We start from the raw sequence: 24,506 nt of genomic DNA on the forward strand, positions 1-24,506 counted from the left end.
TTCTGAGTTGTGCTAGGCTTAAGAATTGTAGTTTTAGAGTATGAGACTCGTAGCGTTATCCGTTCTCCAAAAATTCGAAAAAAATCGATCATCTAAAAAATCTGAAAAAATTCTGGGATACTCTAGAGAGATTATATTTTATGTTCCAATAGTTACTTTAGTCATTTATTAACAATTTTTTGCAATAACAATTTAAATTTGCCGAAATCGACAAAAAATGTAATTTCGTAAAAAAAATTCATAACTTAACAACATATTAAAATTAACAAAAATATTTTCAGGTTTTTTTAGATGAAACTATTTTCTTAAAAAAAAAAGTTCTATATACTGATTTAAAAAAGTATAATTATTTGGATGATTAAAAATAAAGATGATTGAAATATATTTCTGAGGTGACAAACATTCAAGAAAAAGATGATTTCTTACAAAAATTAATCTTTATTATAGGAAAATTGGCGGAAATAATTACAAAATGTCATGACAAAATAAAGTGAAATTGCTTCGTCGTTTAAGCCTAGTATAACTCAGAACAAAAAGATCTCAGTTGGAACAAGAAAGGAAGCATGTGTTTTCTCTTGACGTCGGGTGCTGTCAAATCGATTTTTTTTCGAATTTTCGGAGAACGGATGACGCTACGAGTCTCATACTCTAAAACTATAATTCTTAAGCCTAGCACAACTCAGAACAAAAAGATCTCGGTTGGAACAAGAAAGGAAGCATGTGTTTACTCTTGACGTCGAGTACTGTCAAATCGATTTTTTTACGAATTTTCGGAGAACGAATGATCTTATGAGTCTCATACTCTAGAACTATAATTCTTAAGCCTAGAACAACTCAGAACAAAAAGATCTCGGTTGGAACAAGAAAGATAGTATAAGTTTACTCTTGGTCCGATAGACTGTTTGTCAAAAAACTTTTTTTTAATTTTTCGGGCTTATAATTAAACTTATTGATTTGTGCTTTTGGAACAATGTTTGGAACAACTAGAACAATCTATTGCGGTATCAGAATGTTCGATTTTCGAAAAGTGGGGTGCCAGCTCAAAAAATCATTTTTCTTGTTTTATTCGAAAACCGTTTCGAATGAAGCAATATCATTTTGGAACAATGTAGTACAAAGTCAGAACAATCTGGAACAACTTTCAAAATTATAAATTTCAAAAAGTGGGGTGCCAACTTCATACACTCCAGGCTTCTTTCGGTGCTTATTCTTCTCCGTAACGGGCAACGTCGAAACTACTCTCTTCGTCCGGCGGTTAAGTACGTTTCCACGATTAATACCTGCTTTACGAGATACAAAGATCAATCGAGACGCTCTCGCTACCGAAAGCAAGCCTGCTTATCGATCAATCGCGTTGGAAGCACGCGCGAACGACACGGTGTGCGAGCACGTACGCGGCACGCACGTGCGTGCAACACGCGCACGTATGCAGAAACGAGACGCGGATTATTCCGCCGGGCCGCGAGCTTGACCTTCGGTTGAAAGGCCCCCTCTAATTCCACCTTTTAACCCCTCGTCACCTTCTCCTCTTGCCGGGGACCGGCGAAGGTGAGCGGCAAAACGCGCGTATTCTCCTCACCTCGAGCGCAATGCATCTCGATGCATCTCGATGCATCTCGCGCACTCGACGGACTTTCTACCGTCGAGCAGCAGCACGTCGAATAATATGTATCTCACGTCGGTATTTTAAATAGCGTTACTACCGCGCGTAGCCAGCGCGAATACCGGACGTCTCATTCATGACGGCGCAGAAATAATCGAAAGTAAGCGAGCGGCCTGCCGTCAAAGCGCATTCGCTTATGCAGAACTGCTCGGCGGCGGCGGTGACGGCAACAGCGGTGGCGGCGGCAGCAGAGATCTCGCAGAAAATGTAATAGAGCGTAAATCATCGCGTCGATTTGCCTTTCCTGTTCCGCTCTCCCTCCTGCCCTTCCTCCACCTCTCTTTCTCCTGTTCTCCGTCATCGTTTCTTACGGATCGGCGTAATCGCATCTCGATGTACTACTGTGTTCAAAAAGTAAGACCAATTTAAAATTTTTTTTTTAATCTTTATTTATTATTCCAAATCTATTTCGTCGCCTTCAAAGTAATCCCCCTCAGACACAATACACTTATGCCAACGTTTTTTCCAACCCTCGAAATAGTTGTTAAAGTCGATTTCCGAAATGGCCTTCAAAGCTTTCTTTAATTCAGCTTGTATCTCTTCAATCGAGTCAAAACGGTGTCCCTGGAGCGGTCTTTTGAGTTTAGAGAGTAGCCAGAAGTCACACGGTGCTAAATCAGGTGAATATGTGGAACGATATGGGTCGAATTTTTAGCGAAATGGTCTCGAAGAACCAATGCAGTGTGAGATAACGCATTATCGTGGTGAAAAAACCAAGAGTTGTCTTTCCACAATTCCGGCCTCTTTTTACGAGCTTCCAAGTCTTGACGGTTATGATGTGAAATTTGACACAGATGTCTGTCACAGTGCTACCAATTTAGAAAAAAAATATTTCTGACATTCGATATACCCGCGCAATTTAAATTGAAAATTGGTCTTACTTTTTGGACACAGTATGAGCTCGTCTACAATACACAAAATAAGCTTGGCGTAAAAAAGATTTGGAGGAGTGAGAAATTCAAACAATTCATTTCGGAAAGTTTTCCCACCCTGTCTAAGATGTGACAAAACACGCTGCAGCTTCTCTCTCTCTCTGTCACCCACTCGCTCATTTCCTCCCTACAAATGACGGATGATGTCCTAACCCTGACTTGAGGAACTCGCACACTTATACTCTTGAATATATTGCTCAAGAGAAATACTTCCGGTGTAAGGAAGCCGAAGTATAGGCGTAAGCAAGATAAATTGTTTGTATTCCTTCCTCTTCAACCTACGCCAAGCTTACTCCGCATATTGTAGACGAGCCTTTAACGAAAGCTGATTACTGCTGGCGCGTTATTAACACGAGCGGCTTGAGCGGCTCTCCTCTCGGAACGTGCGGGAAAAAGTCTATCGTTTACACCCGCGGACGTTTAGTGGCGCTCGTTAAACCGGTTACCGGTGAGTTTTCCCGCAAGTGTCCGGGCAGCGTGGAGCATATTGGGAAGTCTCGCTTTCCGCGCGGCTAATCGCCAGCCACGCGACGCGCACTGTGTATCCAATTAGCGGCCGCTATTTGCACACGGACGCTTATTAAGCGATTATAAGACGTTTCACCGGGGACGCTAATTGCGGGTTCGCGCGGCCCCGCGACGGCTCGACCTTATATCGCGCCTTCGTCGTCGCTCTTGTTAGGTAAATTGATCCGCCGCGAAATCGGGACGATCTCGCCGGCCGCGGCCGGCGCGTTGTGACTTTACGCCGACACGGAGCCGCGTGCGCGCGAGAGAGCACGCTTGTGGCTATTAAACGAGCGCGAAGATACGATCAATTAGTGCGCGCGGCCCCGTGCGAGAAGTGACGCCGTGTTTTCAGCGGGGAATGCGCCTACCGCGGAAGCCGCGCGCGAAACGCACGCGTGACTAGTTTGCTCGCGCGCCCGCGAGCCAAAACGTCGAGCCGAGTGACGGACGAGATCTGAATTTCGCCGGCGGGCTGACCGCGAAAGTTACGCGATCGCGGGAAAATTCCGCCACGATAAATCCCCCGCGTGAAATTAATTGGCCCGCGGGAGAGATCTCGTTGCTTAGCGCGTTACAAACATATAACGCCGCGGCGTTTAGTTATTATTGTTCCCGATCTACGATTCGCAGAGAAAGCACGCAATTTCCGATATGGTTGGCGCGATAACATGACAGTCGGAATTTGTTGAGGAAATTCGCAAATGTGCGAAAGTAGAACGCGTCTTGACGTTTCTTATCGTATGTTATTCTTAGCGTATGTATACATTGTGGACTAGTTATTTTATTGCTAATCGTGCTCAGTGGCCAAGTACTAATGGGTTGCTTACATCGTGACCAGATTTCCCAGCCCTGAATTCGGGACACTTCATAAATGTGTGAAGCGGGGGGGGAGGGGGATAAAAAGATCCGAAAATTGTTTGACAATCATTGAAAATGATGACAAATCGATGTCCCGAATAGCACTGGAAAAAATTCGGGACAAAAGGTGAAAAATCGGGACAAAGGGTGAAAAATCTGGTCACCTTAGCTGTGTCTCGAGAAGGGAGAAGATTACTCCGTAATAATATACTTACGATGTGTCCTGACGATCGCATTTTGACGATCCTGACGGTCGTTATTTTCGGCACTCTAAGGTCTATTCTATAATACGTCGTATGTCGCTGTCGTATGTGGAGTGCAGCCGATCGGCCAATCAGAGGATTTGTTTTTCGAGACAAATTCTCCTTATTGGACCATTGACTGCGTTCCGATATCCGACATACGACGTATTGTAGAACTGGCCTAATACTGATTTCCGCAGGAGACTCACAGGACACAAACGAAAGATGTATGGAATACGGAGCGTTGTGCTCATGGTAGTTGCTCGGCATGAAAAGATCGCAGACCGCGCGCGCTGTCAATCACGTACACCAAAAGTTCATTAGCGCGCCGATAGTGCCAAAAGTGCATGAATGTGAACGCGTCAGTGATGCGAACGAGGTCGCGCGTCTACAACGACGCGATCTATACGGCGCGCCCGGCCTTAATAACTTGCTCGAGTTACCATCCATTCTAGACCAATCGCGTTCGTTTCGCACTACGAGGTTGTCATCGTGGTTATTCAATCTAGGCGTTGGTAATGAATTGTGCAAAATGCTCAATCTTTTCGCGCCAAGCAGCAGCCATGGACACAGCAATCCACGTCGTTTCTCGCATCTTTTATCCGTCGAACGTGAGTCTCGAGCGTTAATAAATCTCGGAAGTGTCGAGAATAGCGATGTGCGATCACCGTATATTGTGAAGACGTCATTTGTAAGTAATCTTCTCGTTTCTTCTCGCGATATATGTAAGGTAACCAGATTTCCCAGCCCTGAATTCGGGACAATTCATAAATGTGTAAAGCGGGGGGAGGAGGATAAAAAGATTCAAAAATTAATTGACAATCATTGAAATGATGACAAATCGGTGTCCCGTATTAAATTCGAGACAAAGGATGAAAAATCGGGACATTTAGTTACTTTAGCTTATAGGATTCTGGCAGAAATATAAATTTGATAAAATTTAGAGTTGTAAAAAGTTGTAAATTAATAGGATATTAAATTAAAACAAAAATTCATTTTTTTACCACATGCATTGAGAGAAAAAAATAGTTAAACTAACTAAAATTGTAATTAGATAGTTTCGGCTCTAACAATATTTTTCAGTTGTTTCAACGCGAAAATGATAGTAGTAATATACATATAAGGTTATTATCACTGATATTATAGTAGAATATAATTAAAAAATTTTTTTTCTTGACTATAATTTATAGTAATTATTTCACTATGTGTGTGATTATAGTTACAAGTACAAATATTTTTTCTTAGTATAAAGTAGAACTAATTTTTTTCCAACAAAGTTTCATAATATTTTTGTAAAAAGAATAAATTTTTCACTTGAATACATGATAATACGCTTTTTTTAATTTGCAATGACGTATTTTAAGATCAAAAAATATTCTTTGTTAAAAATTTAAAGAATAAAATCAAAAAGGTTAATATAAGCTTCAGAGTATAATTTTGGTAAATGAGCGTTAAGTAGAAAGTAGGATCAAAATTTCGATTTAGGTGTGCACTAATAGAAACGTAATGGGAGGGAAAAGAGTTTATATGAAAAAAAGGACAAAGCTATAATACTCTCTCCGCGTATATCGTCAATGGATCTTCCGAAATTTCCGCAATTTCAAGATATATATGGATAAATACGGAACGTCTCCGAGCACGCTAAAGCATTCGCCAAAGCGATGCTGATCGACCGATCCCGATCGACCCGTCGTCTATTAACCCGTTTATTAACTTTACTCGAGCATATCGCCGGTATGTGCCGACATTTGCCGGAGAATCCACAACGAGTGGTGACGATTCCCCTCGTCGTACGGCTACCTGCCTACTCCGAAATTACATCGCCGTGTATACACATGCAGGTGTATTCAATCAGGCGCACTCTCGCTACTAATGTCGCTTTTCACATAAACGATCAACGCGCTCACGAGCGCGCCGATCGGAAATTCATTCTTACGCTCGCAGAATGACGATGACGATGACGGGCGTGACACAGGCGCGACCCAGTTTCGCTCGCCAGGTGCATTCACACGATCTTATTCACAGACACACGCCTGCTGACAACGGAGACCGGTCTCGTCGCGCGCGCACGTGCTGCACACACACAGAGCGCGTGGAATAACGTCGCGGTTTGCGGTACGCCGGCGTTACGTCGGCGACGTTCGCATGCAGATTTCCACGTCCGAACTCATTACGCCAGGGAACGATGACGAGGGGTAGGGGGCGGGGCAAGGAGAGGACGGGCGGGAAGGGGATGTTAATTATACGTGATAATGACGTCGACGAGCGCGCGCATTTCGCGAGACAATGCGCCTTGAGGATGCATCAGCAGCGCCATCGGAAATCTACGTAGCGGCGTTGTCGGCGAGCAACGGCGAAAACAAAGACGGCGGCGCTGCGAAAAATGCGATTATCGGTGATTTATCGACGCCGGTTCCGAGTAACTCGTCGATCATTCGGACGGGCCGGCGGAGAGTTGCGAAAGAGCGCGCTCCTTCTCTTTCTCTCGCTGTTTCTCTGTTTCCTATCTCGCTGCCTTGTCGTTGCCTTTCGTAGAACGTGCCGCGAAAGTCATCTGAATAAGTGCGTGAATCTTGATCGCTCTCTAATCTTCGAGGCAACGGTCAATGATTTGACGTAATGACGCTCTTGCGACGCGGCAAAATCGAAACTGCACTTTTAACTATATATTCACTTTTATCTTAAAGAGAAGTTGATGGATTCCTATTGAAAGTTTAAATAAAAAAATTGATTCCAGGAAATTAGGAGATTTGAAAATTAAATTTAAAAAATTCTTTTATTAAATTGAGCAATTCTGAGTGAAGTCATCTGAGTAAATATGTGAATCTCGATCGCTTTAATCTTCGGGCCAACGATCAATAATTTCACGTAAAGACGCTCTTTCAATGCAGTGAAATTAAAACTGCACTTTCAACTTATATTTATCTTTAACTTAGAGAGAAAGACAGTTCGTAACTTCTTGACACAACCTGAGTCGAGACTTTAGCTCTACTTTCGACCTGAACTTTCTAACATCTGTATATTCCGAAGAATCAATGTATGCTAAATAAACATGAAAACTGAAGTCTCATTTAGCATCTCTAAATGTCAGAAAACACACAAGATACTAATAGCAAATTTAATAAATTTTAAATTTATTTAATAAACTGTAAATTTATTAAGAAGATCTCTTGAGCAAGCTAGTAGGTTAAATAAAATCGAAAAAGGTTGATATAGGCAGAGTATCAAAGTAGGAGTTGAATGGAATATTGAGATCGAAAGAGAGAGAGAGAGAGAGAGAGAGAGAGAGAGAGAGAGAGTAGAATTAAAATTTTCACTAGGAAGTACCGATCACAAAATCCTATATAATTGCATCGTTGTGTGTCGATTCGTTCAAACTTATCAGTATTAATTAGTTCGCAATTAATTTTGCAGTTAATTAGATAATTGGAATTATCAGCGTGATATGTCTGTTCAATAAAAAGATATACATCGTCGTGCAACAGTACCGAACAACAGTAACAATTAATATACATAGCATGCAAATGACACCCTACACAGCTGTTCGCGTCATAAAATAGCGCTCCCCTATTGCCGAGTTAGCGGAACTCCGTGCCATTTCTCGCGATGCGATAGGAACTTCCGTTACGGCAAGCGCGGATAGCATTTTCTCAATATTTCATCAATGGAACTATAAATCGCGATAGATTTCGCGTTTACTTCTTTTGACATTAAGACGTTCTTCTCGTCTCACTTACTTTCGATTCGCTTACTTTCGAATTTGAATTATTTTCATTTGAACTGAGTATTGTTTACTCGGTTTAAATAATTCCTCTCAAGATAAATACTAAAAAAGAGCACATGAGCAACATATTCCTGGAACTCCCCTGAACAAGCCGCGCGAATTTTTCTCTTAATTTAATTTAATATTATAATTTAATTTAATATTATTGATTAAAATACTAAACTTACTAATATTCAGAATGTATTCTGAATAAATTTGATATTTATGACGGACTCATGATTGATTTGCATTTTTTTTTATACATACATTTAGATTATACATAAATATATAAAATATTTGAACCAAATAACATATACTTGAATGCAGTGCACATTTTCCCGTGAAAATAGCGCAGGTGTTTCCCTCGATTTCCTTCGGTGTATGAATATACGCCACTCGCGTTCGCCTACGCGTGTGATTACGTTTATCCGCTATGGTGAAGTAACGCGTGACGGGGCATTATGCCGCGCCGGCTCTGACAATTACGAGCGCAGTTAGTCGCCGATAATAATTGTGATCAAGGCGAATACACGTCTTGAGGTAACAAGCGAGACGCAATTATAGCCGATAGATCGGTGGACATTATTTATGCAAATTGTGCGCGGCTACCGTCGCCGTATTGCTCTCGCCCTGCGGCCGTGTGTCGAGCAGGATTTCCACTTTCGTGTAGCCGTTGAAAACGTGCCCGAATTCATCGGCAATCGAACGTCGGATCGCTGCTAATCGATATCGCGCGGGTGGATTATCGCCGGTTATCACGCGAGGAAAACAGCTGACGAGATCGGCCGGCTTTGTTCGGAGAGCCTCGCCGGCTTGTCCGAAAGCGCACCGGACCGAAGAAACGATCGGGAGACACGCGAGCGCACCTATTAGAGTCATAATTTAGAGTAAACAAATTTATACGGAGAAGCGAGCGAGTCGGGATCTCTCGCGGAAGAGGGAACACGACGGCGAAGACTCACGCGAGAGACCATAACCAGCGAAGCTGTAAACGTCCGAGTGATTTGCGGTAGAAAATCGCAATTATACTCGCAACGGAAGGAAGCAGATTACCACACCGATACGCGCGCGTGAATCGGATTTTAAATTAAAAACTCCTCATATCGTGCGACTTCCGTCGAACTTGCTCCAGCAGAAATGTGGGAACTATTATTACGCTTTATCCTTCCCCTCTTCGCATTAATCCAACTCACTATCGATTATCACGTCGATTCTGAACATTCGAAATAATTCAACATTCAAAATAGTACAATTACATTAAGAGAAATTATTTGAGAAGAAATTAACAAACGGATATTTCCGATCAAAATACCGATGAATTTTTGTATCCGGACAGGAAACATCCGATGAGAAATAATTTCATAATTTTTTCATCGGTTTATCTGATGAAATGCCATTATAATCGAAAGTATTCGATTAAATTTGATCGGATATAAAAATTCACTGGTATTTTGGTTGGAAATATCCGTTTCTTATTCGCATCTTATTCTGGTACCGGGTTCAGTTGTCCAGTAGTGTAAAATAAAGAAGACCATGTATAAAATATGTATTCTGATTAGTAGTTCCAGTCTCCGCGAGAGGTCTCAGCTTTGCAAGGAACATTGTATAGGGTAAACTCGGATAAGATGGCTATACTTTTTTAAAATGCAAAAAAAATACATTTCTTATCGCTATCTTTTAATAGCGTTTGGCATATTACTTCACTGAAGCCTACAATACATAATACCATCAGAGTTAAAACGAAAATACTTCAGTAAAATTATTTATTACAAAAATATCAAAACAGGAACATTGGCCATCTTACCTAAATTTTTCAGATAAGATGGCCATAAAGGAATAGATAACCCATATATATTTTATGTTCAAGCTTCTGTACGGTTTTATAAATTATTTTATAAAATTTATTTTATAAAATAATGAAAAAAATATAATTTAACATATTTATTTTAATATAAGATATTTAATACATATTATGAAAATACATATTATATAATACATATTATATATGTATTATATTTGAAAAATATAATACATATATAAAATAGAAACTTCTGTTACAAAACTTTAATTCTAAGTGCAATCTTTTGACCAAAACACATTGCACATAAGATTTAATTACTGTAATATTGAAAGTAATTTTTGAAACATAACGACTTTCGTTTTATAAATGTTCATAGAATGACAGTGAACTATCTTACCCAAAATGTGAATAAAAGACAGCCATAGTATTTATAAACAAATAGTAAAAACGAAAATAAAAATGCATGTTATATTACAATTTACATATCTACTTCACATACTAACGTTGATTGCGATAGCTTAACTGTAATTTATTCGACGTTACAGCAAGTTTTAGTGGACACATGAGAAATTTTACAGGCAGTCGAAAATAAAAATATAGCGTAATATTCATAATCTTGCTATTTCGAAAAATGTACGCACATATACTATGATAAATATCGATTATCTTTGTGACTAATTACACAAACGTATTGTTTTGCAATTATTAGAGAAATTACAGCCTATGGCCATCTTTTCCGTATGGCCATAATACCCTAAAGAAAGAATTTTAACGTAATTTTTATCACAATATTTCCTCCATGTAGACAAACGTGGCTGAACATAATGACACGCGTAGAGCAGACAAATACGAAGGGGGAGAAAGATCAAAGTTAAGTGGTATCCGAGGAATCATTTCCTCATCATAGCGTGCGGCATCGGTAAGTTCATAATTCACTCGAGCGAACGAGTCTGACGCGGCGCAATGCGGCGCAGCTTCCTTTTCTCGTGGGATCTGCGTGGGATCATTGACATAACGAATTGAATGGAAGGGACAGAGGGGAGGAGAGAAAGACACCGAGATAATAGGGGCGGGAGATGCATGGGGAGACGATCGAGGTCACCGATACGCAATCGGACGCCGCGGTTGCACGCGCTGCGGCCGTTGCCTCGTAAACGCAGCCGCCGCGACGAGCTCTTAGAAACGAGATAGAGGCCCTCCTCGCCGCTTCCATACGGCGGCTGTTACCGGATTCGCGTAATCGCGAGATCGTCCACCGTTGATTGTCGATTCTACGGCTCGCGCGATTCGAGGGCTCCGTCGGTATCTCCGACTTCTATCGCGGACCAGTCGACACAGTTACATTCGTCGTGCTGAGGTTTTCCCTCCCGGTCGTTCCTGCCGATCGCATCGCGATACTGGCCGCGAAGTTTCCCCATCGGGAACGACCAACACCGGGGCCGTATCTTCCGAAACAACGGCGAGACGGGAGAAGTCGTGGTGTTTATGGCGGCAGAGGAGTTCGGTGTACCGTAAAACGTTTTCATTCGCGCCATTCTTTGTCTCACTCAGAATTTTCCTGTTGCCTTTGCCCTTCTGTACGCACGATTTTTCTTTCTTCTGGTGGATAAGCGTATGTTCTTATTGTGTTTGATCTGGGCTTTCGGACTGGTACTGTAGCCTTCATAAATTTGTCTCCAACGTTACATGAACATTCCAGTTCGCTTCTTCCGAGAGAAAAAGGCCCTTATTCTGAACTCTCTTTTATGCAGAAAAGTGCTTCACTGAATGAGTCTTATGAACCAAGCAGAAGATTTACAAGTTACACTTAGAGACACTTTTATCAATAAAAGAGAGTTTAGAATAACCCGACTAGAAATTTATTCCAATGTCCTGATCAGATTAATTCCACTGAATTAACTAATTTGCGTTGTTGTTATTAATGTTATTAACGTTATTAATGTTATTAACGTTATTAATGTTATTAATGTTATTAATGTTATTAATGTTATTAATATTATTAATGTTATTAATGTTATTAATGTTATTAATGTTATTAAAGATTCTAATCATTAATAATTCTTATTATGAATAAGGTCCTAATTGTCGCGCTACGTTACATGACTTATCACACAGAACCCAATAATATCATCTTATACAAACCAGATAACTGATTGGAATCAACCTGATCAACACCATGGGATAAAATTTCTAGTCAGAGATCTTATTAGAAGTTTATCCTATAGTTCTAATGTAATTGATCCCAATCAATTATTTAGTCTATATGGAGTGATGTTATCGGATTCTAATTATTAATAAGGTTTTACTTATTAATAATCCTCATTGTGAATAAGGACCTGACTGTCGCACTGCGCTATATGACTTATCAGGACTGTTAGTGATAATAATAATAATAATATATGCATATTACTATTACCATTTTAGTATAAAAAATGATTGGATTCAAAAATAATTTAGTTATTTAATCAATCATGTTTTTTTCTATCAATGCATTCTATCAATGCTGATCGGCAGTTCACTGCGTGAATCGTGCATTGAAAGATATGTGCAGTGAACTGAGTTGCCGGCCAGCATGCAAAAAAGTATGAAACTGTGCATCGTGTGATTCTAGCTTAATAGGTAAAAGCGCGACTCAATGTCGAACTAATAATTATTACTAGCAGGATATAATACCAGCTCTCACATACCAGGGCGATTAATCACGTTAATGTTGGGTCAATTTAATCCCGATTTTTAGCGTTTAATTTCCCCGCGCTAGCACGCGACTCACAAGCGCCGTGATTTATAGCGCGAAAGCGCGATCATGCGGTGCGATGATTTTATTTAGCGATCCCGCGCCTCCTTCCCCTCGATACGCACGGTGACGATTATCGCGAAACGCGGTAATTAGGAACGCGGCCGGTGAAAAACGATGTAATCCGCGACGTCGTCGTGCTTTTTACCGTCGCACGTCGTCTCGCGTGGAAAGTGTAACGGCCGCTCTTTTCGGTTTTTGTTCTTGAACGGCGGCGACGGCGGTGTGTCCCTAATCGCTTCGTTTTGTACGGTACTCCGTTCTCCGCGAGAGCGCAACCACCAATCTACTTCTGGATCAATCAGGCCCGTCGAGAAGGCCGGCCCGGGAGAACGGAAGAACGCTGCTGCTCGTCGCTGCTCACGACTCGCGCTCTCGTTTCGCCCGCGGTGGATGCTCTCGTATTTGGGTTAATGCATGTTAACGCATCAAGTCCGAAACCACTCCCAGAGCTCATAAATCTGCGTCTCCCGATTTATTGTCGCTATGCTAGAGACGCTGCTAGGTGTATCATCTCTCGGCTCGAACGCGACGTCGGCCGGGCTCGAGGCGAGCGTTATTCGCGCGATCATTCACGCACGGCTTCATTTTGCCTCCGTGGTATTGCTCAATCTTCCTTGGTTTCACTCTAAATCGATACTGTACAGGTATATTCAACTTTTCCTTACATCAGACGATTCTTAATCTTAAGAATTTTTGCAATACTCTCCCAGATGAAATATAAATTTTGTAAAGAATGCCTAAATTTGTCCGGAAATTATTGGTTATCCCATTACGATACCAATTTGGAATTCCATTGCTAAACATAGATTCTCTATCTAGAAATGAGACAGAAATATTATGAGAATTCGCGTTTATTTTCAATGTAAAAATAACATAAAGAATAATAAAAAAATATATGAAAGTATATAGTTAAAATTAAATAAATTAGATAAACCGATCAAAAAATTATGAAACAATATTTCTCATTAGATACAACCAATATTTCCTGATCGAATACAAAAATTCGGTATTATAATCGGAAATATCCGTTTAATTCCTTATTCGTTAATTTCTTATCGACTAATTTCTCTCAGTCTACTTTAACTTAACTTATTCCCTTACTAAATTTAATTATACTATATGTCAAAGTTTGCAATAATTCGAAGTCTCGCTTTTTAATTCTTGTTAATATTAAAGTGATTTTAAGAAATGCCACTTTTAAATATATATGTTGAAAGCACCCAAAATAATATTATATTTGTGACATACAAAAAACGTTAATTTATTAACATTTGTATAACATATTATTAAAGCATCACGGAAATAATAGCATATCGGAAATATGTTAATTTTACATTGAAATAACGATCAAATATGTGTAACACATGAAAATTTTAACATTTATACGCAAAATTTCTAACTGTGTGTGCAAATTTATCGAAAATTAATTCACGTTGTTCATAACGGCAAACGGTTCTTCCGTTTGTTACGAGTCGTTTTGTGAATTTCATTTTGTAAGCTTTGTAAGATCGCTGTACTCGCAAGGAAGACAATTCGTCGTGAAATATATATATGAATTTACATTAGCATAGCGTTCATTCACGCGTAAGTGCGAAACACACGCCGTCAACCGTCGGAGAGGAGTCGCAACATCTCTGAATGCAGGTCAATTACATACCGCGTGTATCGCGAGACTCCTCACGGAGATTTTACTGCGCGTCGTCATTATGCATTCGCTTGAGAAATGATGATACGACGGCGCACTGAATGACGACGTTCGGGTTACTGCTTCACTACTCCGCGGTGTCATTGTAATGCAAAATAATATGCCGTTTCTCTTTATCGGATGCACGTTCGAGGCGGACGACTCCGTCGTTGTGTTAACCTCCCCGTACTTACGCGTCTGACTTTAGAACGCGAATTCGCAGACGAATGGAGGAGAATTTACTCCCAGTAGATTTCTAGTATCCTTTATTCGACGATGCGTATCGACGGACATCTCCAAATAGAATTGCGAGATTGCTTGGACTGGTCTCGAGATAAATGTAGTCAAATACACGTCGTTATTCGATTAACATATTAAAAACATCTGCTTGCTCGGTGCATTAAAGATTTCGTTCATTGATATTAAGTCGTTTCCCCTCACAATTGATATAAAGATATAAAAATTCTCCCTGAATTCCGAGATTATAAAGGTTGGTTGTAATTTTTTATTGCAATACTATTTCCATGTATACGGCACGCGTTCGAGATTACACGGTGCATTGTAAGCGGTCTCTTAAACGTCACGCGATCCTCTGAGAATTCTAAGACCCTGACGGGCTATTCGCGCACGCAGAATCGTCCTCGGCGATGCGAACCTATTCGCCGGCGACGAAATCGTCTCTATTAGCATAAGGCGATAGGTGTCGTTGGCCGACGACCCGATTGACTCGTAAGCAAAGGTTGATTGGATCCCGGTCCGCGCTTTACGACGTGTCGTTTGCAATTTAAACGTACCCATTCGCGACGTGTCGGAACTATTTCCGCGTGTCCACGACCTCTCGACATTTTCTCGCCGTTTCTTTGTTGCACTGGCAACGAAGGTGGTACCGAGGATTCTGAAACAGTCGACCACTTGGAAGGATCTAAGGTCGCGTCGATCAGCTATCATTTCAGGACCTTCATTTCTCTGTTTCTCGCTTTTTCAATAAACTCGCGCGAATCATCGCCTTTTAAGGGGATGCTGAAGTCAATGATGAAATAAAAAAATTTCGATAACGCAGAGAGACATTAACACAATCACACTCACGCTTTTTGTATTTCTTGTACATTGAGAGAAATTATCCGTTAAAAAATTAACAAACAGATATTTTCGATCAAAATACCGATAAATTTTTAAATCTAATCAGGATATCTAATTAAATTTAATCGAATACTTCTGATTATAATGACATGACAAACCGATAAAAAAATTATGAACCGATCGGATGTTTCCTGCTCGGATACAAAAATTCATCGATCGGAAATATCAGTTCGTTAATTTTTTATCGCATTATTCTTCTCAGTGGAATGATTTATTTTGGGGCAAAGTTAAGCATTCTGGCCGGATTTAACCTGCATTTGGGAAAATATTAATAAATTTCTATGCGGAATCAACACGGAATTTAAAGGTAACGAGCGCGTCAAGTGGATCAATCGTAAAAGAGTTCCTATTTTCAAGATTTCTTCCTAATTGAAAGGACTTATCTCTGTTTAGATCTCAGATCATAAATGGGATACAGTCTCGCGCATAATTCGCTAAACGGTTACTCGAAGGATCACGATGAGCGATGTCCTTGTCAGATCCGGTAAGTCGGACACCGTGGCTCCTTGGGTGGTCTTAATCTTTTAGCCTGTCTATTTCCTCGGTCTCTCGGTGACTTCCTCCTCGCAAGTCTCGCGATTTTATTGCCATAGAAATTCACCGTGCGCCCATATATTAGAAACTGTTTACGATCCTTATACGGAGTTTAGTGCGCCTTTATGTATCGCGGAGTGATTCTATACAACACGTTGTTGCGTTCCCATACGTTTCCCATCTTCTGCCGGGTAAATAATGAAACAAGCCGAAGAAGACACAAATAAATCGCGACTAAAACAATCAAAGAGCAGCTTGACTTACAAAATGTGACGAATATCACAGTAATTTTCATTAAACCAAAAATGTCACATGTAGTTTAGAGGATATTGAAAATGGAAATTAAAAATAAACATGCTCGGCCCAAGGAACACGTATAGAAATTGTCAACTTTAATTGCAAATGTCGGAGCTCTTGAAAATAGTCAATCTTTTTCTAATTGCATAAGCAGTAGACTAACAAAAAACATGTTCTTTGTTACTAACATGAAAATTTGATATTATTTGACAGCTAATACGGGAAAAAAATTAAAGTGCTTCGAAATAGGTTCGCTTACTCTAGATAATATTTCACTGTGTACGTAGTGCAAGTTTCATCAAATTCTCACGAAACTTGTTTCGTAATATAGCTACCTTAACTCGAGTTCTTCGATTATTTTAATTGTGATCTATTCTTGTCTCTTTTGAATTATTTTATTATTTCCCAAAGATGAGTTATTTTTATAAAAAGAAAAAAGACGAACAAAGTAGTAATTACCTCATCTTGTTTTGACTTTTAAGAAAGCGTTACTGACTCTCGCGCAGCGATTAATCAAGAAATATGCAGTAGATGTGGCAAATGCGACGCAGAACGAGTGCGCGATGCGATTTCCTTGATCATGACCGATTTATCCTATGGCAATTCTTGCAAAGCATTATCCGCAATGTCTTCCATTTGGGGACACCGACAATGAAATCTGGTGCACGACCGGTTGACTAGCGGAAGCAGTTAACGTCGCAAATGGAAACTGGAAACGTTCTGTGCAGCGGAACGGCTTCCAAGCTCGAGAGAGCCTCACGACGCATCGGGAGATTCTCTCGAAACAATCCACTGAATACCGATACACGCTGCTTTCGCGAATACAAAGTACGTTAATTACATTGTGCTTCTTGTACTAAATATCTAATCGTGTTTACTGCAATACCAAATCTAACGATGCAGCGATGGAATTATTAGTTTTCGTATTCCTTGCATGTGATACCATCTGTTGCAAACTGCATCGATAACGGAGACAGTCGCTGACTGATCCTTTCAGTGAGATTTTATTGTGATTGTACTTATAACTGAGCCACTGGTTATAAATATAACGTTTCAGTGAAGAATGTACTTATTGTACTTTAAAGAATAGACCCGAGTCGAAATTGTTATCCTATGTTAAACCTTGAACGAGCCAAATTAGCAAAGTAGGTTTAATTCTAATAATATAATTTACTCCTACTTTGATCCTGAAATTTCCCTTTTCGCTTTTTTTAACGTTAAAATAGGTTGTATTATAGTAGAATGTTAAGTAGGATGTGTAATAAGGCTGAAAGTAGAGTTAAAATTTTGACTCGAGTAGGTTCAAAAGAATCAAAAGAGGTTGATGTAGATTTCAGAGTATTAAAATAGGTATAAAATGGAATAGGTTGAAAGTAGAATCAAAATTTCGACTCAGGGAATCTATTTCATTTTACGATGTTTACGTCAGATTATGTCTTGGACGACGCAACCTCGTTTTATCACGACTGGTCTAAAACAGCATAAGTTGCTAATAATCTGGTATCACCGATATGCTCGAAAAACTTTCCATGAAAAGAATCTCATACAAGATTATTAAAAAAAATAATAATAAAAACCGCGTGCTAATTTTTTTGTGCCATATGGTAATATCCCTACTCCAAGTATTGACTGTAGTCGTTGTAAAGTTCCCTTACACTCAACGTACTTCGCGGCTGCCTCGGCCAGATACGAGATTTTTTTTTTCGACGCAAAAAAAGAGACCCGCACACAGCAGGCCGCGCATTAATAAGAGGAAGCGTCTAATGGGCTTCCGCTGCCCCGTTGTTCTTTATTTTCTATAGCGTCCGCGGCGTTTGTTTGTAAATAACGTCATGGCGTAATGAGCCGTGTAATGCGACGGCATTTATTCGGCTCGTTGAAGATCGCTTTATTCACGGTCGGATCAAAAGATCCACCGGCGACCGCGCTACCAGATTTTACGATGTCGTGACGGCAATTTGATCGCTATCTGCATTATGATTAATAGCGACAACTTCCCTTTCCACCTGACGACCCTCGATGCGCCTCGACAATTGATAATGACGTGGAAATTTGTTGGAAGCGGACAGAACGGTGATCAATAATCGAAGATTTGACGTGAGAAAGAAACCGAGGGTCGCGAGTGAATCGTGGAGTTAGCTGCTTCTTTAGGCCACGGTTATTTACCGAGAAAATATGGAAGAAATACATGAACAATACGCTTTTATATTTTGTTTCTCTCATACTTATGAACGATAATATCTCTTTCATATTTTACAAAGACATTTTTTGTATATTTTATACACTCATATTTCATACAGAAATGTATATTATTGTTACATACAAAATAATACTTACCGTATTCAAGTAAATATTGCTTGTTTCAAGTATCTCATAAGTTTATATATTCGCAGATCTCATCATAAGCTCATCATGTAAACACTAAATTTATTCAAAATATCTCAAAATTACAAAATATTCTAAATCCTAATATAGTATTTCGATAAAGAGTATTAAATTGAAACAGAAATTCGGTTTGCTTGCTATAGAGAAAAACCAACTTTTTCTTAAATAAAGTTATCTTATTCTTAAATAAAGTAATCGTATTCTTATGAGGAGAATAAATCTTTTTTACATGATATAATGAGCTTTCCTTAAATTTTTAATCAATATATATTTTAAGACTATTGTCGAGAAAATATTCTTGGTTGAAGATGACCATTATTTAAAAAAAGAAAAGTAAACAACCACTTTTCTTAGCAGCAGAATAATTTGATACGGTATCTTGCTTTATAAAAATAATTATAAAAATATGTGAATTTGAATATATCAAATTTTCGATCAAATTGGAACAATGTGTCAGTAACGCTTCTACTTAATTAAACAAACTAAGAGTTCCGTGGGCGTTTTAATCGCCCCGAAGAAACAATAATCCCGACACTTCAGCAATGGCGGCACAATCTAATAAAAAAAAATTACAATAATTTCCTTTCAGAAAATGACGTTTAAACGGTGAATGAACGCGAGGCAAGCTTATTTAACTCAATCGTCGTCGACAGGCGCAATAAGGCGCTCCGAATTAATCCAATTGTCTTGCCGGTAATTGAATTGCGTAAGAGAGGAAAAATCGATAGCCACCCCTTAATGTGACACGGTATAGTCGCCCCCTCGTGTATGAGCGGCCGGCAATTCTCGTTAACTCGCGCAAACAGCCACCGTCGCGAAATTCGAGGCGGTGAGTGTAATCGCGAAATGAGATTGTCCGCGAACGCACGATTCCCCGCTTTCCCGTCCCACACACACTCGGCGCACCGCGTGCGCTCGCGCGCGTAGAGGTGAACAGCCTCCATTGTGGAAGCCGCTTGATTCCCGCTTAAGTAGATATGATTGAGGGCCGCCGTGGGGACGATCAATGAGCTACTAAGTATAGCCGGCCCATGAGGCAAACGTTCAATCAACCCGCGCGGGATGCATGGCTCACTCGTACCTCGAAACGCTTCAATTCGTCCGCGAATCCCGCGGACGTACACAGTGGCGATGCAGAAGCCCGCGGCAATACGTCACGCTTCGGTGGACGTTCATTCCCTTCGAGCCGTGAGCGGGTTCTCCTCGGCCGCCTCGCGAAAAATCGCCGTTAGTTGCGTAGTGGGGAGCGAGACCAGGAAGACAGTCGGGGTATAAAGTCGACAAATATAAGGAGAGAGACATAAGGGAGACCGGACGGTTTTAACCCTTTAAGCGTCACTGGTACCAATAGGGACCACTTAGGATCAGGCAGTTGAAACCTCACAAATATGCTATTTAAATTGTTTTTGACAATATTTCATTTAAAACAAGTTACTAGAATGTTCCATGAATTATGCACCTTAAAGGTATTGTTGCTCAAATTTATTTTTTGTGTTTATTTTGAGAGGAACGATGGACAACAAAAACGCGAAATAATTATTTTAGAATACAGATACTTCTTTTCCTAAGTTCCATTAAAATTGGAATAATATTTTTTTAGTTCATTGCAAAATAAAAGACAAACTTTCAGTAATAGCAAAATAAACTTTTGAGCGAAATTTTATACCAATATTCTCCATCAAGAGTGAATAAAGTTAAGCAACGTGTCACTAGCTAGAATAAAGTTCTTGCACGTATATAATATACTGTCTCCGATAATAAAGGTAATTTTCATTTATAAAATGATGGAGCAGATACGGTAAAATTGGTTCATAATTAAGGGCCGACAGAGCTGTGGAGACTTCTTGCGAATACCTCAGAACTACTAATCAGGATATTTTACATATGTATTAGTACACTGAAAGAAAAAATATCTCAAAAATAAAAAATATTTATTTGGTGAGTATTAGTAACATATTCATTTAAATTATTTTATTTCAATTGCTTTCATGAGAAGCTAAGGAGTTTTAAGACAATTTTTTATTTCTTTCTTTGACAAATATTTAATTACAATAAATACCCCCTATGCTACTGGACAACTGAATCCGGTACAAATAGCTATGTCGTTACTGAAAAAAGAATTTTGCAGTGAAAATTTACATCCACTGATACTAAATCAGTGAGATGTAAGATGAAGCAGCAAAATGTTCTTACCGAAAGTCAATGAATATTCACTGATAATCGCTGAAACAGTCCTACTGATTCAATCAGAAACGTTTTTACCGATTCACTTTAAAAGGGTTATACTCCATAGAGATTCGATTCTCCGGACAGACACGCATCAAGAGCCTATAGGTGGCGCGTACATCAATGCCTTTCTACACTCAATAAGGACACCACTAATGCACCTTACTGTACGATAAGCATCTGACGAGACGAGCGATTACGACGTGCTCTTGACGATTCCATAACGCCGTGGATGATTTGAACGGAAATATCGCGAATCATATCGGCAATAGGAGAGAAAGGTTCGCGAAATTGCAAAACGACGTGTGTCTCTCACGATCGTTCCGCTGAGAAGCAAACACGCACTTTTACCTGCGAGCGAGCAAGCGAGCGATCGGTGGAGAAGCTTTCGAACGTCCGCGGGGCCGCAGCGACCGCGACTCCTCCGGCATTCTTCGCGGGGAAAAGAAGCGTGGGAATCGCCGGCCGTTCGATAAGTGCGTCTCGATAAAGCGAACCCTGTAAAATTTACTAGCTTTCACGTGCCATCGACGACACTGAGCAATAAAATTGCACGCGAGACGTAGCGCGAGAAACAATAAAGCGGGCGAATTAAGCTGCGCCCGCGGTGGTTTCTCTTCGCCCGCGGAGAGTGCAATAATCGTCTCGCGAAAAATGACGCCGATATCAGCCGGGTGCTTCTTTGTATTTCGTGCTATTTCTCGCTTTCGCGACACTTTCAGCCGCCATTGAAAGTCACGCCCAGAGTTACGCGGTCGTAAGTCACATTGCATTCTTTGAGTAAATTGTATATTTTGATAAAAAAACATATATATTTTTTTTTAATTATATAGAATTCCAGTAGGATTTAACCAGTGTTAGGTGTAATCGATTGTGTCGTTACGGATAGATTATAACAATATGTAGTTTTCCCTTATATAAATTTTTTAAAATTTTATTATATATATGTGTGTATTTTTCTGGTAGTGTAGGAATATATTATACTGAGAGAAATTTCCCGATAAAAAATTAACAAACGGATATTTCCGATCAAAATATCGATGAATTTTTGTATCCAATCAGAAAACTTTCAGTAAGAAATATCGATTCATAATTTTTTAATCGGTTTATCTGATGAAATGCCATTATAATCGATTAAATTTGATATAAAAATTGGCCAGAATTTGATCGGAAGTATCCGTTTATTAATTTTTTATATAACTTCTCTCTGTGAGAATTATCTTTGTCCGCGAATTTTAAGCGTCCGACTAGCCTTGAGTCCTCGATCAAGACCGAGAGATTCGCGGAAAATCCTTCGGATGCGTCGGTACCGCGAGAACCAACCTCACTCCCGCAAGAGCCGATCTTGTATCGCCTCGTATCGTCGATTAACTCCCAGACGGTCACGGCAAGACACGAGGAGGAAGAATGTGGCGAGCTATGCTTGCGTTGCCGCGACCGACTGAAGAAAATCATCAACCTGGACTTTAACAGCGGCAATAACCGCAACGCATACCTCGTGCCGGCTGGAAGCAGCGAGGAGGAAGAGCCGCGAGGCGATTCTTTCAGCCTTAACCAAGACGCCCGGTCTTCTATCGCTATTTCGCCTGTGGTCTTTTACAGCTCGAATTTAATATTCTAAAGAGCACTATATGACGAACTGAACATAATAACACGTTCATTATTGGTGTCTATGTTCGGAAACTAAAATATTTTGTTACGCGGAGAGAACTCTATAATAAATATTATAGAGTTCTGTAAGAATTCGCTCTAAAAACGCATTCACACCTTGACAGAAAAGCAGAAGCCAATCAGAACTTGTGCTGGCGATCAAATGATAGTTGACTAGTTTCTACTTTTCTACCAGCGCGAGTTCTGATTGGCATCTGCCTTTTCTGTTTTGCTGTCAGGGTATGAATTCTCCCTAAGAAAAATCGATCGTGACTGCTCAATTTCCTTACTGTTTTTCTTTGTGTCGCGGCCTTGAACTCACGCGAGCGACGAAACAGTCAAATCGAAAGCATCTCGTGCTCCCGCACGTCGCAACGCCGACGTGCTCATTGCCGGCAGTAATCCTCCCGTCACGATATCACCCTCGCGAGTGGGCGGTGGCGTTTATGTCACGGCGAGCGGATTATGTCTCACGCGACGAACCCGCGTGAAAACGAGTGGGTCGCTGCTGCCGACGACGACGACGACGACGACGACGACAGGCGAGCCGCCGTCAATGAGATATCCACGTGCTAATGAAACACGACAACCGGCGCAAAGTCATGTCCGATCACATGGCGTGGTGCGCCACGGGCGCGCCGGTTACGGCACGGTGACGGCGGCATGGACGTTCCGGCAAGAGAGTAACGACCGGTTCTCCGCACTTGACCGCCGGATGCCAAAATGCGGATGGAAGGAAGGATAGAATTACCGATGACGTCGATGGCACGCGCAAGCGATCATAGACTTATAGAATAGATCACGCACGGGACGGCTGACGACAAGATTGAAGGATAGAGATATGCGCCAAGTCAAATGCTTTCTCTGTCATCCGGCACTCCGAGAGGGGGCGATGTGGTTGAAACAAAAGAGAGAGTGAAACATAGTGGAAGGAAGAGAGGACGCATTGGTCTCTTCTCCTCCTTCGATCTCGCCACCAATTTGATATAATCAGACAAGAAAAGCATCTCTATGGCTCATTCTCTTACATTAAGAGAAAAAATATCTAAGGAATAAAAAAGTACTTATTTGCGGTTAATAACATACTTGCATTAATATAAAATATTTGTCAAATAAAGAAATATTTATTGTAATTAAATATTTGTCAAAGAAAGAAAAAAATTGTCTTAAAACCCCTTAGCTTCTCATGAAAGCGATTGAAATAAAATAATTTAAATGAATATGTTACCAGTATTCACCAAATAAATATTTTTTATTTTTCAGATATTTTTTCTTTCAGTTACTAATGCTAATTTTCCCCTTTCCATATTCTAGTCTATACCTCGATGTTACTGATAATTATTTTCACTTGTTAAGACAATAAAGAATTTATGTTTGTGACTCGCGAAATGCTTATTAACATAAATACGTAAATGACCGAAAAAATATTGGAATTTTTTTTATGAGAATATAAGGACGAGAAATTAATTGTTCCACCATAATTTATCTATACTTTCTGACTGGAAAAGTATTTATGTCTAAAAAAAGATTATGATAATTTGTTGAAATTTTGCAATTTCATTTTTATTTATTTTTTTATTTAAATTTTACTTTTCCTTCACTTTGTCCATTTATATTTATAAAGACCCAAAAGTTAAGTTTAGTTAAGAAATTCTTGTCATGTCGTAAGTATTCCCCGAGAAGTATAACTCGTCCATTCAGATGATTCAAGGCTCATCGTAATTCGATTCGAGACATGCGAGCACTCTTTGTCTGTTTTTCTGCCGTCAGCGCTGCAGAAAAATCACCGGTTCGTTGGCGTATCTCATTAGCACGAATACTCATTGACGAGTTCGTTACACCGTTCATTCACTGTCTGTGCAGGTCGCTCGCCTCTCGCTTCGCAAACACAAATACCGCCGACGCTGCCGGCAGCAAACGTCGGGAAATCTTCGAGTGTGCACCGAGGTTGCTGCTAATTGCGAATCCCGGTGAACTCTCGGGAGTCGCTCGCTAGTAATTCATACAAGGGTTGTGAGTAAAGG

General features: G+C 40.2%; 2 protein-coding genes across 4 annotated transcripts in view; one reads left to right on the forward strand and one right to left on the reverse strand.

Moving 5' to 3' along the window:
• Positions 1 to 24,506, reverse strand: part of LOC116844005 — a 493,975-nt gene that overhangs the window by 199,135 nt on the left and 270,334 nt on the right. The window lies entirely within an intron of this gene.
• Positions 1 to 24,506, forward strand: part of LOC116844008 — a 189,148-nt gene that overhangs the window by 39,227 nt on the left and 125,415 nt on the right. The window contains exon 1 of one of the 3 annotated variants that reach the window (XR_004377973.1): positions 4,710 to 4,896. The exons of the other annotated variants lie outside the window; for them this stretch is intronic. The gene's annotated coding sequence lies outside the window, so the exon portion shown is untranslated. Of the gene's footprint in view, positions 1 to 4,709; positions 4,897 to 24,506 lie in introns of those variants that run through there. 3 annotated transcript variants of the gene reach the window in all.

Source organism: Odontomachus brunneus, unplaced genomic scaffold, assembly GCF_010583005.1.
Source record: "Odontomachus brunneus isolate Ranch 3 - 2012 unplaced genomic scaffold, Obru_v1 Obru_scaffold_038, whole genome shotgun sequence".
Lineage (NCBI taxonomy): Eukaryota > Metazoa > Arthropoda > Insecta > Hymenoptera > Formicidae > Odontomachus > Odontomachus brunneus.